Source organism: Rattus norvegicus, chromosome 10 (genome assembly GCF_021556685.1).
Source record: "Rattus norvegicus strain SHRSP/BbbUtx chromosome 10, alternate assembly SHRSP_T2T, whole genome shotgun sequence".
Lineage (NCBI taxonomy): Eukaryota > Metazoa > Chordata > Mammalia > Rodentia > Muridae > Rattus > Rattus norvegicus.
In genome coordinates this window covers 84,273,419-84,290,935 of record NC_141543.1, presented here as the reverse complement: position 1 = coordinate 84,290,935, position 17,517 = coordinate 84,273,419, and the positions used below count along the sequence as shown (strand labels likewise).

Sequence of the window (17,517 nt, the reverse complement as noted above, 5' to 3'; positions counted from 1 at the left end):
CCTATGACCATTTCCAGTTGCATCTACTATCCTGAAACGAACATAAAACTTCTTCATTGTTAAAAAATTTCCATTGTGATTACAATCCAAATTTCCCTTGCCCATTCCTCTGCAGTAGGACACCTTAGTTTGACTGTATAGCTCAGCTACTGTGAAAACAGCTGTAATAAATCCTAGCGTCCAGGTATTTGTTATATTAGCTTCGAGTCTTCTGGACAAATACCCAGGAGTGGGATAGCTAGGTCATGTGGTACATCTGTTGTTCTTTTCTTTCTGAAGCACTTCCATATTGACTTTCATAGTTCTCGGCAGCAGTGTCTACAGCTTCTCCTTTGCCCATATCCTTGCCAGTGTTTGTTCTTGTTTTATTGATCACCATCATTCCGACTGGTGGGTTGGGATCTGAATGCAGTTTTGATTTAAATTCTTATAATGAATTAGTGATAGTTCACATCCCTGGGATTTCCTACTGCAGGCAACACAATGGTTCTGGGAGGGAAAGTCCCTTGCCTCGAGCCTTTGGCAAGAGCCTGATAGACTTGGGACTGAGACCTGGGTGTGAATTTCTTGACTCTGTACATTCTGCTGGCTTTTAATGGTGCAGATTGCCCTGCCCAATACTGATGAACAAACAAACGCTTCTTATTTTCTACATCTTCAAGGTACAACATACACACCCTTGGCTAGACATGCATGCTTCTTGATCCAAAATATTTCCTCTAGCCCTTTCACAGTAGAAACTCAGAGTCTTTCTAAGAGGCTCATCAAGGTGTTCAAACATTTAGACAGAACTTAAGTCTTTCGAGTTGGGCTACTGGGAGTGTATGAATATTGCATGCATACATCTGGGCTTGTTTTGGCACAAAGGTTCCTAGCTTTCCTCAGATACTTCATAAGGATCTCCATCCCCTCAGTGACTGACCCTCTGCCTCAGAATATCCACGGTAAGGGTTACTCACTCACAGTTTCAAAGGAGATGATTTACAGCTTGAAAGAAACCAAGGCGTGAGTGAGTCTACTTTGGAGACCCAGCTTTTCTTTCTTTCTTTCTTTCTTTCTTTCTTTCTTTCTTTCTTTCTTTCTTTCTTTCTTTCTTTCTTTCTTTCTTTCTTTCTTTCTTTCTTTCTTTCTTTCTTTTTTCAACCCTCCCTGGGCCACCTAGCTATAGCACGCCTAGTAAAAACGTTTGTTAAAATGTCAAATACGGCATGTATGATCGCGGAAACTTCTGTGACTTTTAAAAAATTGGGTTAAGTCTGCATTGTGACTAATGAGGAGCCAAAGTATGGCTGACCTAAAGCACCTCAAAGAAAATTGCAAGAGAAGCCAAAAGAGGCTTAAGGCGATGACTTACGAGAATAGTAAGCCGTTTTTTTTTAAATCAGGGTAGGAATATGAAGAGGAATATGAAGCAGTAACTTTTAATTAAAGTTATGCTAGCACACTAATTTGGGCAACCAAGATTCATAATTAAAATTTTATGCCAAGTCTGCGCATCACCAAACATTTTTAATGGCTCCAGGAGAAACATGATACGGGTAGGAGATAGATATACCACCGTGAGCTTCAGGGAGACGGTAAGATGTACCAGGTAGAGAAATTGGGGATGGTGGTAACTAGGAACTTTGTCCTTCAGACTCTTAAGGTCCCCTTCATTTGTAACACTGCATAGGTACCCGGTCAAAGAAGTGCCCAAATATTCTTCAGAGAACACACTGAAGGGCCTCTTTAACTCTTGGGGTACAGTTTTGCCCTCTCTAATTCATTAGGGTTCCTTAAGGGCAGTCACTTTCTTCGTTCCTTCTATCCTTAGTGCTTAAGATCCTGTCCTGTGGCAAGCCTAGAATAGTACTGCAAAATCACCAAGCACATATTCTCAGTGGTGTGGGAAAAGAGTCAGTCCGCAAGTCTTTGGGCTTAGGGTATTATGGGGTATATTTGCTGATGTATCTGTGATAAGCTATAAACCTTCTCAGCAGCTCTGCCAAACTTTCTAGGTTTTGTTTATGTGTCAGGGGCTTGGCTGGGTCCAGGCTGATCTTGGATAGTTTTGGTTGAGATGCTATGACTATTTGGCTCAGTACCACAGACCTCAACCTCCATCAGGCTTGCTTGGCATAATCTCCAAAGATCCTATGGGCCAAAGCAAGCTGTGGGATCAAGTTCAGAGGCAGCAAGAGAGATTACTGTCAAATTACTTGGCAAAGAGTATGAATACAGAGAAGACTGAAGGAACTGGAGCCGTTAATGCAATCAGGTTTCTGCATGGCTAGAATATGGTAAAAGCTCAAAGTTCTGCTGCAAAATAAGAGTCGAATGTTCTCTGCATGTTTTTAGGTTAAGTGGTAAACTCACGAAAAAAAAGCATCATTAATTATTAGATCTAGACAAACTAAAACCACAGTGAGGTAACCACTGGCATGGTTAACATTAAAAAGTCAGATAATCTCAAGTGCTGATGAGGCGATAGGGAAACTGGACCCCTTACACGCTGCTTATAGGAGATGGAAGTTGATACAGCCATTTTGGAAAACATTTTGGTAGTCCTTCAAAATATTAACCGTGTAGTTACACACATCAATTCAACTGGGCACATTGATTCAACTCCTACATGTCTATTCAAAAGAAACAGTAGGGCTGGAGAGATGGCTCAGTGGGTAAGAGCATTGCCTGTTCTTCCAGAGGCCCTGAGTTCAATTCCCAGCTGTGGCTCACAATCATCTGTAATGAGATCTGATGTCCTCTTCTGGTGTGTCTGAAGACAGCTACAGTGTTCATAATAAATAAATAAATCTTCAAAAAAAGATAAATAAGGGTGTTGGGGATTTAGCTCAGTGGTAGAGCGCTTGAGGCCCTGGGTTTGGTCCCCAGCTCCAAAAAAAAAAAAAAAAAAAGAGAGAAATAAGTATATTTCCACCATAAAAACTTACACCTAAGTATACCCACATAATAATTATTATAGTTAGAGCCAAAGGATAGGAGTATATTTACAAGATAGTTTTAAAGTGTTTGCTATACACATAGTAAGTCCTGAGTTTTAGTCCTTATGTAAAGCTGGGTATGGCGACATGTGTCTGTTACTCCCCAGCTCTGAAATGGAAGGCACAGAGATAGGTGAATCCCTGAAGTTCACTGTTCAGTCAGCCTAGAATTGATGAGCTTCTTCAGGCTCACTGAGAGACCTTAACTAAAAAAAAAGTGTGGAGTATTCAATATTCAATGTACCCAAGATCGAACGTTGGCCTCTAGATGCAACCCACATGGGAACACACACAGGAAACCATATATAGTACTATAATACTCCCTCCCCCAGTGTGTGTGTGTGTGTGTGTGTGTGTGTGTGTGTGTGTGTGAGAGAGAGAGAGAGAGAGAGAGAGAGAGAGAGAGAGAGAGAGAGAGACAGCCAAGTGTCAGTAGTCATGGGATTTATGAATAAACTAAGGATAATGATATAATAGACATAATGTGGTATTATTCAGCCATTGAAGGAATCATGTACTGATGGACATTTCACCATGAATGAACTTGGACAACATTCTGACACATGAAAGAAAACAGATACAAGAGGTTGTACAGGCTGTGAAATGCCCATCACAGGCAAATCTGTAGAAAAGAAGTGGGAGGTTCTTTAGGGCTCAGTGTTTTGGGGTAAAATTGTGTAAATTCTTAATGACAATGGAGGTTCTCTACAGGGTGACAAAGTTGTCCTAAAGATGGCAATGCTAATGGTTATACGACTCTGTAAATATTCAAATTACCCATTTTCAGTGACACATTTATGATATCTCAGTAAGCTTTCTACCAAAAGAGGAGGAGGAGGAGGAGGAGGAGGAGGAGGAGGAGGAGGAGGAGGAGGAGGAGGAAAAGAAGAAAATTAAATGACGTAATTCTTAGGGAGGAGGTATGTTGCACAATACTTGACCATGTTAATCATACTTTGAAAAGTGTATGAGGCTGTATTGTAGATTGCAAGAACTATTATTTCATATATCAAGTAGAAAAAAACCATTCATTACCAACTCAGCCATGACAGGTTATCACTTATAAAATGCATCTTAATTTCAGAGATGTTAAATGTGGAAAACTGTCTTAGAATCAGTCAAGCAAGGCACATGTTTAAGAAACTTTTGTGGCACTCGTAAAGAAGATCACACGGTGAAGCAGATTCTCCTGTCTTCAGATTCAGTCTCAGGTTCTCACACCTTTGCTCCATTTACCTTTGATTGTCTTGTTTTTTTTTTTAGTCCAATATCCCATTCTTAACTCCTACCCCATGTGCTCAGCTTAAGGGTCTAGTTTGCTTGGCCTGCCTTGCCCCGCTCCCCCCCTAGATGATTCATTAAGAGTTCCCTGCTCAGACAAGTATCTATTTCTTTATAGGAACAGAAGGCTGAGCCTGACATATCTGCATTTCCCTTGGGAACAAGAGGACATTTTTGCTTCCAGTGCCCTTCAGGCATCTTTTCTCTCCTGTGATGGGAGATGACTGGGAGACACAAGGAGAGTGGTTGTTGTGGTGAGAAAGCAGCTGGCCTTGGGTGACTTGCACTGAAGAGGGAATGAAAAACCACACACATGTTCATTTTTGTTTGGGTGACAAGTGGTGCCATCTGTTGACTGATAGACAATGGGATGAATAATCGCACAGCCCATCCGTCTTTCAGTTGTCAGTAAATCTGCAGTGTCCCCTGTGGACTGGGGAGAATTCTTTTCTCTGTCTTGCAATTTATGTCCCATCTAGGAAAGATAGAAGAATAGCTTTATCACCAGCAGGCTTTCTGTGGTTTCTGAACAGCATGAATGTTCTAATTTTCACATCAGAGGAAAACAAACAGAACAGGCTCTTTAGCCCTATCCTCCGTGTAGGTGACTCTTACATGGGACTTCCATGGGACTTTTTCTTGCACGGAAGGGCAACGAGGAAGAAGCAATGATCAGGAACAACAGACAGTGGACAGAGAGAGGCATTATGGGATACCCTGCCTGCACCATTGAGTTCTCTTGGGTATTTTATCTTTGGTTATTCTTTGGTTAGGTGATAGTGTGGCAAAAGATATATAGAGATAAGTGTTGCAGTGTGAGACAGCTCTTTGGGTATGTAAATAGCTTGGCACAGAGGCACCAAGGCACGTAGTCATGGGACACTGGGTGTATGATCCTGGAGCAATGTTTGTGTCTGAAACACATGAGACTTTCCGGTCTTGATTTCAGTTCTATTGAAGATATTGCTCAGGAAAGGGTAACGAAGCTTTGTCACTGCAAGGTATGGTCCATAGGGTTTGGAGGCCTAGGCACTGAGTGTTACACCTCACAGATGGCAAAATAGCTTCATTTTTCCTCCAAGTGGCAAAGGATGGGGAGTGACTGCTTGACCTTTTACATGAAAAGGGAGCTGCGGCCGTGTCAGAGCTTCCGTTGAAAGCATAGTTATAGATCAGGTGTTCCTGGGATTAAGATGAGCCCTGACTTATCATTCCCATCCTAAAAGAGAACGATTAAGGGTGTGACAGGCCTGATTTCCTCATCAGTGGGCAGCAGACGATTTGCTGAACCCGAGTCTCATTTTCTTATGTGCAAATGGGAATGATAATATCAAGTGATACCTTGCGGATAGTTCACTTTTCTGCTTTGTGTGGTTCGACGGGGGTTTTGCATATCTTAACTCAGGTGATCCTCCCTAAAGCCTGGAAGAGTCAATCCCTGGCTTGTAGAAGTAAGATTCTTCCCAGGCTATTGCCTTCACATGGAGTATAATGTACTTTGCAGGCTCTGCTTGGAGGATTTGTGCCTTAAATTAAAAAAAAAAAATAAAGGATGCTTCCCATATTTGAGCCACAGAGCATCTGGGGATTAAGGCTAAAGTGAGAGTGGGTTGCCGAGCGTGGATTCTGTTTGAGAGGCAGATGGCGAGGGGCATCCACAGAGCGTCCCCACCTCCCGCTTATGTGCAGACGACACTGACAGCTGTAGAGAAGGAGGATCTGGCCTCGCCTGTTCCATGCTCAATAGGACATGCTGTCTGTCAGCAATTCGACTCTGTAACCTGTGCCTGCTTCCATGAGCCACGCCAGGGTTTCTTTCTTCCTGGGCTCTGCTAAAACTGCCTGCATCAAAGCATCCTATTCTCCTCCAAGAGCAATAAAGCAGTGATCTTGTTGATGTTCTGTACAGAGTAACAGACAATAGGAATCTCAAATCCTGCCAGCCCCTCCCCGTAAGACATCCTTCTGGCTCCGGGACTCACAGGCAACTTGCTTTAAACTCGGGAATTAGCTTAATGCAACACAAGCTGCTTTCTCCCGTCTTTTCCTTGACATCATATGGAAGCTTCCTGGAAATTGAACCCTGTGTACAGAACCCTGTTCTGTATGCAACTGGGGAAGTCTGGCTGGGAGCTGTTTGGAAGAGTGGGACTAGAATTTTGGTTGTGTAGAATTGGCGAGCCGGGATGCTGTATCCAACAGGTCCTCCAGGAGAAGTAGCTTTTCTTCGCCCTCTTGCAATAGTCGCTCTTCCCTTAGCAACCCCGTTCCAGAGTGGCAGGTAGAGAGCTCTCCCCCATCTCTGCCAGCGCAGCTATGCTGTATCTAGAGGTTGGATCATCTCTACCTCGCCAGCATTCTTCCTCCCCCCGACAAAACTTGACATCTATGTCTCCATCCCAGCTCTATAGTCAAGTTCAGCAGTGAAGAATTTCTGCAGATTTAGAAATCAGGGGAAATCGTTGGTTTATTTTCACTTCCATTTTGGTGAGTGGTTTGGGGAGGGGCAGGGCGTGTGAGTGAACAGGCTAAGAAACTCTCCATTCTAGGAAAAGTAGAATCTGTATATGATGCTTGCTAGCCGATTTTTATTAGCTTTGGAGCATAAGGCTATCCTCTGTGACTCACTTTGCTAATTAAGTGGTGATTGGTATATTAAATTTTAAAGTATAATTTAGTCTGACAATAATTACCACGGAACTAATTAAATTTACTTTCCTCATGTTTCTAACTTTCTCCACAGAGGGAGCTGTAAGTAACTGGACTGTCCAGGATCAACCATTTTTCCTTTTGTCAGAGAGTAAAAAGAATACATGGTAATGATGAGAGTGTTTCCCCCTACCCACCTCTTGTGTTTGTCATATGAATTGTTCTAGGCAAGTCTACCTCGAAGGTCTGTGAAGACTCCTGAATGGAGACACTCTGTTCAACACGTAGAGACTTAGCAGCAATGTGACATCGTAGAGTTGCTGTCAGGAATAAATGAGTCTGTCTGTAGGAACACTTGGAATGATGGTAGCTGCTAAATTAGCCTTAGCTATGTTATTTTTAAAGCACTATGCTTTCTAGGTAAGCACTCTCTACCACTGAGCCACACAGCCCCAGTCCTCAGTCCTGTGTCTCCTCAATGAACCTCTGATGTTAATCATATTCACAAGATCAAAGTTCTAGAAGTGGATCTGGAGGTAAAAGGCAAGCATGTCAACTCCTTGATGCCAATGTCTGTCACATGGGGTCTGTCACACTAAAGTTCTTGCAAGCATCTGGAGCATCTGACTCATGTCTTGATGTGAGTCAGGCCAGGGCATTTCTGGAAATGCCTACAGAGGCCACGAGAAAGGCAGAAGCATCACAATCTAAACTCCATTATATAAGTTCCATGATGAATATATTTCCTTCATTGGCTTCACATACATATAGAGGATCTGGTATTGGCTAGAGAGAATGATTCTCCCCAAACCCAGGGCCACTTTCCCATGGTAGAAGAGCCAAAAGTATTATGAAGCAGTCCAGGCTTCATTCTGTGGTCTTGGGAATGGTACAAGTCCTTCCTGCACCAGATGTCAGCCTGCAGTCTACTAATCACAACCCAGTTAATAAAGTCCCCTGGCTCTCATATGAGTTCAAGTCTTTTCTGACAGGAAGGTGTCCTTTGCCAAATCGTTCACCCTCACTATCATGCTTGGACAGATGCCATGTATAATTTGCTCATCTTCAAAGAGGGTTTGGGGTTCACTTCTTACAGCATGCTGCATGGTCCTCACACCCAGATATAAAAATACATGAAAATGTGATTTGTTCTGAAGCTGTAGCTCAGAGTTTCTCGTGGTATTTTTCATAAGGAGCAAGTGGGCTTTACACAGGGTGGGCTACTCTAATGCTGATAGCTGTTAATGATTGCCCTACTAAGCAAGAAACCAGTAAAGAAGACACAAAGTCTTTCTTCTTGCAGCTCTCAATGACCTCTTCTTGGCCTTGAACTTGGCCAGGTTCAGATTTTAATCATAGATGATTAGTTTATGAATACTTAAAATGCATGGAGTAGTAGTAAAACAGACCCACGACTCTGCTATATAATAGCACATTTGATTCAGTAATGATCACATTGAAAGGTTCAGTTACTATCTGTTGCGGACACCCTGCAAGGCTGGATTGATTGTGTTGACTTTGTAGAGGAGATCGGTTTGGTGTTGGCAGCCCTTGCACTCCTGTTTCTGAAGATCCAGACTGAGTAGTCTCCAGTATGGAAAGGCACAGCCAACTTCCTTTTAAGAAAAGAAACTGGAGTGAAGCTTGCCCTATGGAAATTACACATTTGAAGGAGAGAGACGTCAATCCCTCGTTGAGTTCTGGACACACCATAGTCCATGTTGCTTTCCTTGTGTTTGTCTCCAGAGATATTCCCTGCCTGGACTGTACTCCTGTCCACTGGGGCATCTCCCATCTCATACACATTCCCCACTGTGCATATGTGCATGACATGAATTGGATGCGGTGCGTTATTAAAACCAAAATGAGGACCCGAAGTTGGAAAGGGGATGGGAGTACAAGGTGGATCTTGGAGGAGAGAGGAGTGCATACATTGATGTATGCATGCATGAAATTTTCAAAGAATTAATAAAGCCATCTAACAACTATAAAAGTTAAGAAAAAGCTTTGCACTAGCACACATCAATCACACACAGTAATCGGCTCAATAAGACATTTCATAGTGTACTTTAATCATTGTCATTCCCATTACTGTCTCTTGTCTCCTTCTGTCCTCACTAATTTCTCCCTTCCCAGCCAATCCCTCTTTACATTCATGTCTTCCTGTGTGAGAGAACCAATGAGTTTAAATGGGGCTGGACTATGGACAAGGGACTGCAGCACAGGCAACTTACCAGTGACTGCACCACTAAAGGAAATGTACCTACAGCTCTCAACCCCCATTAGCTGCCTATAAATCTTCAGGGAAGGGCAGGACCTCATGATTCTCTCTACTTCAATTCGTGGGCAACGTTTGACCTCAAGCTAGACACGCCATTAATTTGACTCTGTTTATCTTTGTACTCCCAGTCTCCAGAGACTTCGAAGTAGTTTCTAGATTCACTCTTCCAACTTAGATGTGGCACCAGAGAGAAAAAGAAATAGTTTGCTTTCTTGGGAGAAATGCTGTTGAAGTACTACCCCACAGAGAATGGGGGAATGAAAGCCTGAAAACCTCCAGCCAATATTTACCAACTCCTTATGTCTACTTCCAACTATATGCACATATGATGCTATTTATATTATATCACACGAGAACCTACAGTTGTTGCTGTATTTTAGTATATTCAAAAGCATCCATATGGGCTTGCACAGGTTTATAACAATTTCTTTAACACTCTTGGGTATTGCCATATATGGTCTTAAATTCCCCAACTGCAAATGTTCTCTCCAGCCACAAGAATGAAGGATGAAGAGGACAGGAAGACCCAGGGCTTTCTCTGGACTCTTCACACTCATGGCTGGACCCTTCCACTAAACACCGGTGTTTCCAGTGCCTGTGTTGTTTTTAGGATGGTGAAACCATTTTCCTGAAACAACGAGTAGTTCTTGGTCAGCTACCAGATGGTTTTTTACAGAAATATTTTATTTCTAGCTGTGTTCCTCACTCCGGCAGCGTATTGTTCCTATGCATCACTGATGTGAGCACTTTCCATTTATCCTTTTATTTTAAGATTTATTTTATTGTCCTATTCATTTATTTTAAAACGTGCCCTGAGCAGCTACGGAGTGCTTCATACTGGAGATTCGGGGGTGATGCTATGCAAGTGCTTCCTTTTAGAGTTTTTATTACAGTGCAGGAGAGGGATAACAGCAGTACACACAATTAGTCAAACAAAGCAATCACACTGCTGTGAAGGCGAGGGAGACAGAGCAGTGTGGTTCTGAACCATGGCTCTGTGTCAGAATTGGCTCAAGAATTTAAAACACATGTGCTCTTAGCCTACATTCTCAGATTAATTTAATTGGAATCAGGAGGGTGTATCTTCCCAAGGGTCGATGTCTTTCAAAGCGTTGCAGGAAAAAGAGTAAAAGCAAGTTCTGGAGGTATAATTTACATATAAGTCTTATTTGTTGTCAGTCAGCTACAGCATCCTGTGACCTTCCACGCAGTTTCAGAAAGTTTCTGTTGCTCCCAACCTCTCCTTGGTAGTCATACCTCACACCCCAGCCCTCCAGCTCTGAGTTAACCACAGACCACAGCCTATATGAATTTGCCCTTTCTAGACTTTTCATTCCTTAGGGAGTTGAATGCGCAGGCTGGATTAAGAACCTTGGAATCTCCGAGTGACCCGAAGAGATGGGTGAATCAGATTATAAGGATCATAATGAACCAGGAATACAACGGGATGAGAGGGGAAGTCCAGGTAGAGAGAAGAACAAAGAGGGCAGGGAGGGAGAGAGGAAGGGAGAGTGAGAGAGCGAGAGAGTGAGAGAGAGCGAGAGAGAGAGCGCACGCGCACGAGACAGAGACAGAGAGAGAGAGAGAGAGACAGAGAGAGAGAGGAGAGCGCAAGACAGCCTGGTCTAGCAGAAAGGGACCTGGACAATGAGGGATGAGAACAGAGCAGGATGTGGGGCTGGGAGTCACAGGAATTTGAGATACTGGGAGGAGTGTGTCTGCTTCCAGAGCAATAGGGAATCACTGTGGGTGATTGTGTTGGACAAACTCTGGTCCTCACTTTAAGAGGATTTCCAGTAATTTCATGGAGACAAGATTGGAGGGGCCAAGGAGAGAAGAAGAAAGGCCAGTTAGAAGGCAGCTTCTCTGTGTGTGTTTATCTTTTAGCCTATTGAAAGGACTATTGTAGAAGACCCTCTTAGTGCCCCTGCTCCAGAGCTTGGGGGGCTTTGTTCACACTTTCATCGAGCAGCTACTACAGAGGACTGTTAACAATCTGTTTATTCTTTTGTCTTCCCTGTAGGCTACCAACTGGTTTGGTGGGTTTCATTGTGGGGAGGAGACCCTCAGCAAATAAGAAAATTAATGGAAAACAAACAAAAATGAGAGAGGCAAAAAGAATTATGTGCTACTTAGCTTTCTAGTCCTGGCACCTGGCGCTATGCCTGGTGCAATAACAGGTGTTCAGGAAATGAGTGTTTGTTGACTTGAGTGATAGGTCTCTTCAAGGGCTAAGCCTGTGTTGCCTGTTTGAATCTCCTGGGCAAGTAGCATGGGCGAGTGCACCAACGAGGTAGTGTGTAAATTCATGTTATGTAAATGAACCCACCTGCGCATGGATTGCCTCCATCTAGAGGACATAACGTGATACTAATGGAAACCAACATAGACTGATGTATATCTTCCAGGAACAAGCTGCCGATCCCCCTGTTCCCCCTCCTACTGTGTTGATGTGAGCGGGTAGTACCAGGTTCAGTGTAGGCACAGAGTCTCCCTGAGTAGGCCATGCTTTTGTTGTCAAGAAGAGTAGAGTGTGTGCATCAGGTTAGATGGGGAGGTGCAATTCAAGTCCTTACTCCCTAGATGTCTAAGGAAACCAGCTGAGATTTGAGCCAGTGTCAAGAGTGCCTCAGAGTACCTTTGTTAGCTCATGGCCCTTGGGAAGAACAGCTACACCCAGGACAATGGGAGTTTTCCTTGTAGAAAATGACAACCAATTCAGGCATATGCACCACATTCAAGTCTTTTGAGCCATGAAATTTGAAACCGCAAAAGACCTTGAGCAGTAATACACACAAACACTTTGTTTTACTGAAAAGGAAACTGAGCTAGGCAGAAAGCTAAGTCCTCCATCATTTTGTTGTTTAGGGGTGGAGGAACCAGGGACTTGAAATGATTTTTATAAAATCAACACAAGTCAGGTTCTCACCAGTGTTCTGACTTACATTTTTTTTTGTCTACCAGCTGGTCTCATATCTGTAGCCACTTTCTTAATAGCAGCCACAGAATAGAAACAATGACCATGTTCATCAGTAGTAGGATGGACAGGGCCATTGTGGTACAGTCACAATATGAACCATTGTGCAGGAATGAAAAAGAGCATGCATGAAGTATCCTTCATAAATCCCAACATAAGGAATGATGAAGAAAAGTCGGCTGACAACACAAAAAAGAGCAGTCAAGAAAATAAAGACAAGGAGTCCACACAGTGATCTGGCTTATACGAAGTTCAAGAACAGGCAAGAAAAGAAGGAGATCTGAACAGCATCTACATAAGGCAGCTACGCTGAGGTGATGGAAATGTTGAATGTCTTCATATGGAGAGAGGCAACATGGGGTCATAAACATCTACCCCAATCTACCCCCTCATGGTATTGCATATTTCTGAATGTAAGTTATATCACAATACCTTTAGGGAATACAAAATATTTCTTTGTGTTCTCATCTGCTTCTCCTGCAAGGGGTTGGGGAGTCCAGACTATGTAAAAGAGTAGAAGGATTTGCTGACAAGCCCCAGAGCCCAGAGAACATGTCAGCTTGGACATGACTCAGCTTGAAGAAGTTGCTGGTTTTTAGTTAATAAAAGGGAAGCTTTATTTCTTAGAGAGTTTATAAAATGTGTTAATTACAGTCATCAGGATTTTGTGTCCCAATGAACACTTATCTAATGGCTTTAGATCAGGCTAGTTACTTAGATTACTTGTTATTTCCCAATTAACTTCTGAAATCTCCAATGTTTCAACCTGCACCAAGAGAGCCTGGATATGGGATTTGAAAAAACAAAACAAAAACAAAACGAAAACTGGTGTGGTCTATAGCTTTATTATTACTCTTTTACTATCAAAGAGTTCTGGAGGTGATTTCAGGCAAGGAATCCTGAACCATTAGAGTGCTTTGTTTGTTTGTTTGTTTGTTTAGGGGGAGAATCTTCATCCACACTAATGCTTATGACAGTGTTTTTTACAAACAAAATAATAGAAGCAAATGTGCCTGGTGATAGCGAGTGCTGGGGTCAAGGAGGACACACATCTGTTAGGTGGAATATAATGCAACCGTTAAAGCCAGAGAGCAGCCTGAAAGGGGCTTATGTCAGGCTAATTCGGAAAAAAGACCAAAATTATTCATGCCATGTGTTTCAACTAGGCAAATTTATAAAGTAAAATCTACTCAATTATTGGGTATGTTATTCTCCTTCCTTTTTTGTATTTTCCAGAATTTCTTTAATGCGAGTACACCATATTAATAACTTTTAAGTTGATATCGTAGGAGACAGAACAATGTTTATTTCCAGTATTTTCATGGCATTTTTGAATGCTTTTCATTTTTCAAAGCTAACATGGTGTTTTGAAGAGGAGTCTCTCCCCCCCCCCACAATGTGTTTGGGGCTCATGTGTTTGAATGCTTGGTGTCCAGCATATGGAACTGTTTAGGAAGGATTATGAGGTGTGTCCTTATTGAAGGAGATGTGTCACTGGGATCGGGTAGGCTTTAATGCTTCAAGAGAGTCATGCCATTCCTGTCTCCTGGTTGCTGTGGGGATGTGAACTCATAGCTGTCCCTGCAGCCATGCCTTTGCTCTGCCACAATGGGCTCTAATGCTCTGGGACTGTAAGCCCAGTTAGATGCTTTTTAAAATAAGTTTCCTCTGTCATGTGTTTCTTCACAGCAGTAGAAAGGTGGTTACTAATACTGAGACCATTGCATCATTTAACTGACTAACTAAGGTCTATCAGCGCTGACATAATATTCAGAACTTGTCACAACTTTCTATGTAGAAAAAAAATAACAGTTCAAATAAGAAGGACAAGCTGGGCAAGGTGGTTTGTGCCTTTAATCCCAGCACATGGGAGATAAAGGTAGGTAGATCGCTGAGTTCAAAGCCGGCACAGTCTACAGTGTAAGTTCCAGACCAGATAAGGTTATGTGCATAGTAAGATACTTTCTAAAAACAGCCTAAACCAATGAATGAATGAATGAATGAATGAATGAATGAATGAATGAATAGGACAAAAACAATAGGGGCAAACAGAAGTTCGGGTAAGAATGAAAATTAGCCCATTTTGACTTATTATCTTAGATTCATAAAATCAGTCATCTCAAAAACACTTCTGATAAGGGCTGATATCACCATTCCATCCATTCAATTCATAAACATTTATAAACACTTGTTATATGTCAGGCATTTTTTTTAATTGGGTTACAGAGATAAGATACAGTCCTTAGGGTCATATGCAAATCATACCTAAAAAATAGTCTTTTATCTCAAGGAAGCTTGCCCACTGAACAGATGTGAAAAACCGATTCAGAAAGGTTAAATGATTTGTTGAATGTCCTACAGAATGACAGCCTTGGAGCCAGAATTTAAATTAAGGCCTTTCTGGCCTTTCCTAACACAGTCTTCCTGCTGCACGCAGTTACCTCTCCGCAGCATTTGGTACCAAAGAGCATCAGTGATACAGGCTGTGGATGCTGCAGGCTTGGCGCTCTGCAGGTTCAGGCCAAGCCTTCAGGACTCTGGAGGTTGTTAAAGTGAGTCCTGTTTGGACTTGGGATGGGAATGGAGCACAATGGCTCCATCATTATGTTGGGAGTCGTGGTCAATTCCCTTAAGGGGACCACAATCTAGTCTACTGAGTTGGTTAAAATGTTTCCTGCAGGGAGGAATGAAAATGAGATCAAATATTTAAATATCTTTGGCCAGTTGTGACAATAGGTAAGCCAGTACCTGGCTTCCCTGAATCTGATAGTCTCATATTGTGAGTCTGCAATGAGGTAGTGGGGCTCTCCCGGGAGGAAGGCCTTGTCATTTACATTTCAGCCCCATTGATTAGCTACTCAGAAGGCTCAGGCTGAAGTAGTCAATTGTTTTCAGAGAACTCTGACTCAAATCTACACAAAGTCTTTCATGAATATTGGTTGTATTCCTTGCATCATAGATTTTAAGCAAATTATTGTTTATTTACTTTCATTAGATTATAAGATTCCAGCACACATGGACCACGTTTGCCCGTTTCTTATTTGATCCTGTGGTCAAATAGGAACCTAGAACAAAGACCATAAAAGAAAGCATTTATTAAATGCTTGTTTAATTAATCCATTAATAGGATTTATTTATTTATTTATTTTTAATTTTTTGTTTTTTTTACTGGAAGGGCCACCAAGAAAGATTCTTACACTCTGGGAATGGGGATAGAAGTCAAAGAAGGTTTCCTATAAGAGGTGGCGGTAGAGAAAGAAGGGCCTTAAATGATGCGTAGGTCCTGTCGGGCGCAGGCAGAGGTGAGACCGTGAAAGGAAGGAAGATGGCATTCCAAATGTAGACACCAATGCAGGCAGAGGCGCGGTGATGACGGGTGGCCTGAAGAAGGGCTGGGGAACCATTCCCAAAGGTGAGGCTCATGTTGCTGCTGAATCTGGACTTCAGAAGCATTGGACACTTCCACCTTAACTTGAACCATAAAGGACCAGATCTGGAGTGTTTTAGGTGGAGCTGTGGGATGACTATGTCTATGGTTTAGAAAATTGGCCATTATGGAAGATAGATTAAACAAAACAAAACAAAACCAAAGAAACAAACTGACAATTAGTTGACACACGGACGTAAGGTGGAAGTGGAAATCTGGTTTGAGGAGGAATTGCTGATCCTCAGAGCTATGCTCTGCCTTTCAGACAAACCATGGACAGCTCCCAATGAAGAGAAAGCACTTTCTCAGAGCACCCCAGACGGGGCTGCCTTCGAATCCTTATGGGTCACACTCCCATAATGAATACACTTGGACAACATGGGAACAGCAGGCATAGTCAGTCTCTGCCTCTGGCTGAGCTCTTCGCTCATTAATGACAGCATGGAGCTTGCTCCATTTCCCAGTCATGGAGGGAAAGTTTGCAGGGTGCTCAGCCTGAGTCACCTGCTTCTTGACAGCACGCTGCTTTTCTCAGCTGGCCTCCAGAGTCCCTTTACCAACCCACAGTCCAGTAAGTCTTTAGGATACTTCTTGCTGAGGTGTCTTGTGGTACGCCCTAGTGCGTAATCACCCTCATTGCGGGGAACAATAAATTCATTCAATCATAAGTGAGTGTGTGTGTGTGTGTGTGTGTGTGTGTGTGTGTGTGTGTGTGTGTGCTCCTGGTGTCCTTTGTCTTGAAGGTAATGGTATGGCCAAGATAGTGAACGTCACATGAGATCCTACTCGGAAAAGCTCAGCACTACTGATTGCCATTTTTCAAGGTCTATTTGTAAGACAGTTGTTAAATATACCATTACTAGAAATTACATTAAATCAACTTATAATTAAGTAAATTCAGTGTTAAAAAGGGCAAAGGGGACATCTCCTCAGACTTAATCCTTTTGCTATATTTTATTATTTTCTCTGCTCTGAACATAGCTAGTTCATTATATTCACCGATGGAAATTGTTCAGTTGCTACAGTGTTTCTCTTTCCATATACAACCCCAGCATTATTGCTTGATGGCTTGTCCTGGGAGCATTTACACCTCAGGAATTGGCAAATGCTAGGAGTCAAAACTAGGGAATTCTCCTTCTCCCAACTGGTAGGCAAATAGTTATTAGGACAGTGTTTGCTACACTGACACACAATAGTGAAGCTTTATATCAAGACCTGAGAGCTGGGCTCATGATGAATTCAGGAGCCGTGTGAGTGACAAGGCAGTTGATAGGCAAGCAATTAAATTATCTGAACTCTTCTACTGCCCTGATGGGTAATGTTTGTACCCTGATAGTCTCTCTTTTAGCCTATGGAAGCTGGTCTTCAGGCACCAATACATCCCTTCCTGGTGCCCTTCCTACTATCCTGAATCCTACCTGCTTCAAGACTGATTGTTAGCCCATAGATTAAATGCAAAGAGATAAGAAACAGTTCAGAGAAGTTGTGCTTACTGTGTTAGAGACTAGTGAGAGGCACTCGGTTGAAGGCCCCTATATAGGTATTAATTACCTTGGCCATCCTCAACTCAGCACCTCAGGGTCTGTTTGGAACTAGAGCCACATAATATTTTATTTACTTAGAAATCTTTCCATTGGCATCTTAAAAATTTACCTTAATTACGTCAGATAGTCCCAAAGCATGGAGTGGAGAGAAAAGAGTCATAGATAAGAGATCCAACATTAAACCAGTGGGGAGGAGCAGAAGAGTTGTGCCCCAAATCTATGTCCTCCAGTGATGGAGTCTGGCACATTCATAGTGTAGTTAATTAATGATCATAGAACACTTCAGAAGCACAAAGCGTCGCATTGGTGCTGAAGCATAATTGTGCCATTATGCTGGGATGAGGAACTTTGCTACACACATTCCCTGTGTGTGTGTG

General features: G+C 42.5%; 1 protein-coding gene across 7 annotated transcripts in view; it reads right to left on the bottom strand.

The window, feature by feature from the left end:
- Positions 1–17,517, bottom strand: part of Ca10 (carbonic anhydrase 10) — a 501,257-nt gene that overhangs the window by 149,856 nt on the left and 333,884 nt on the right.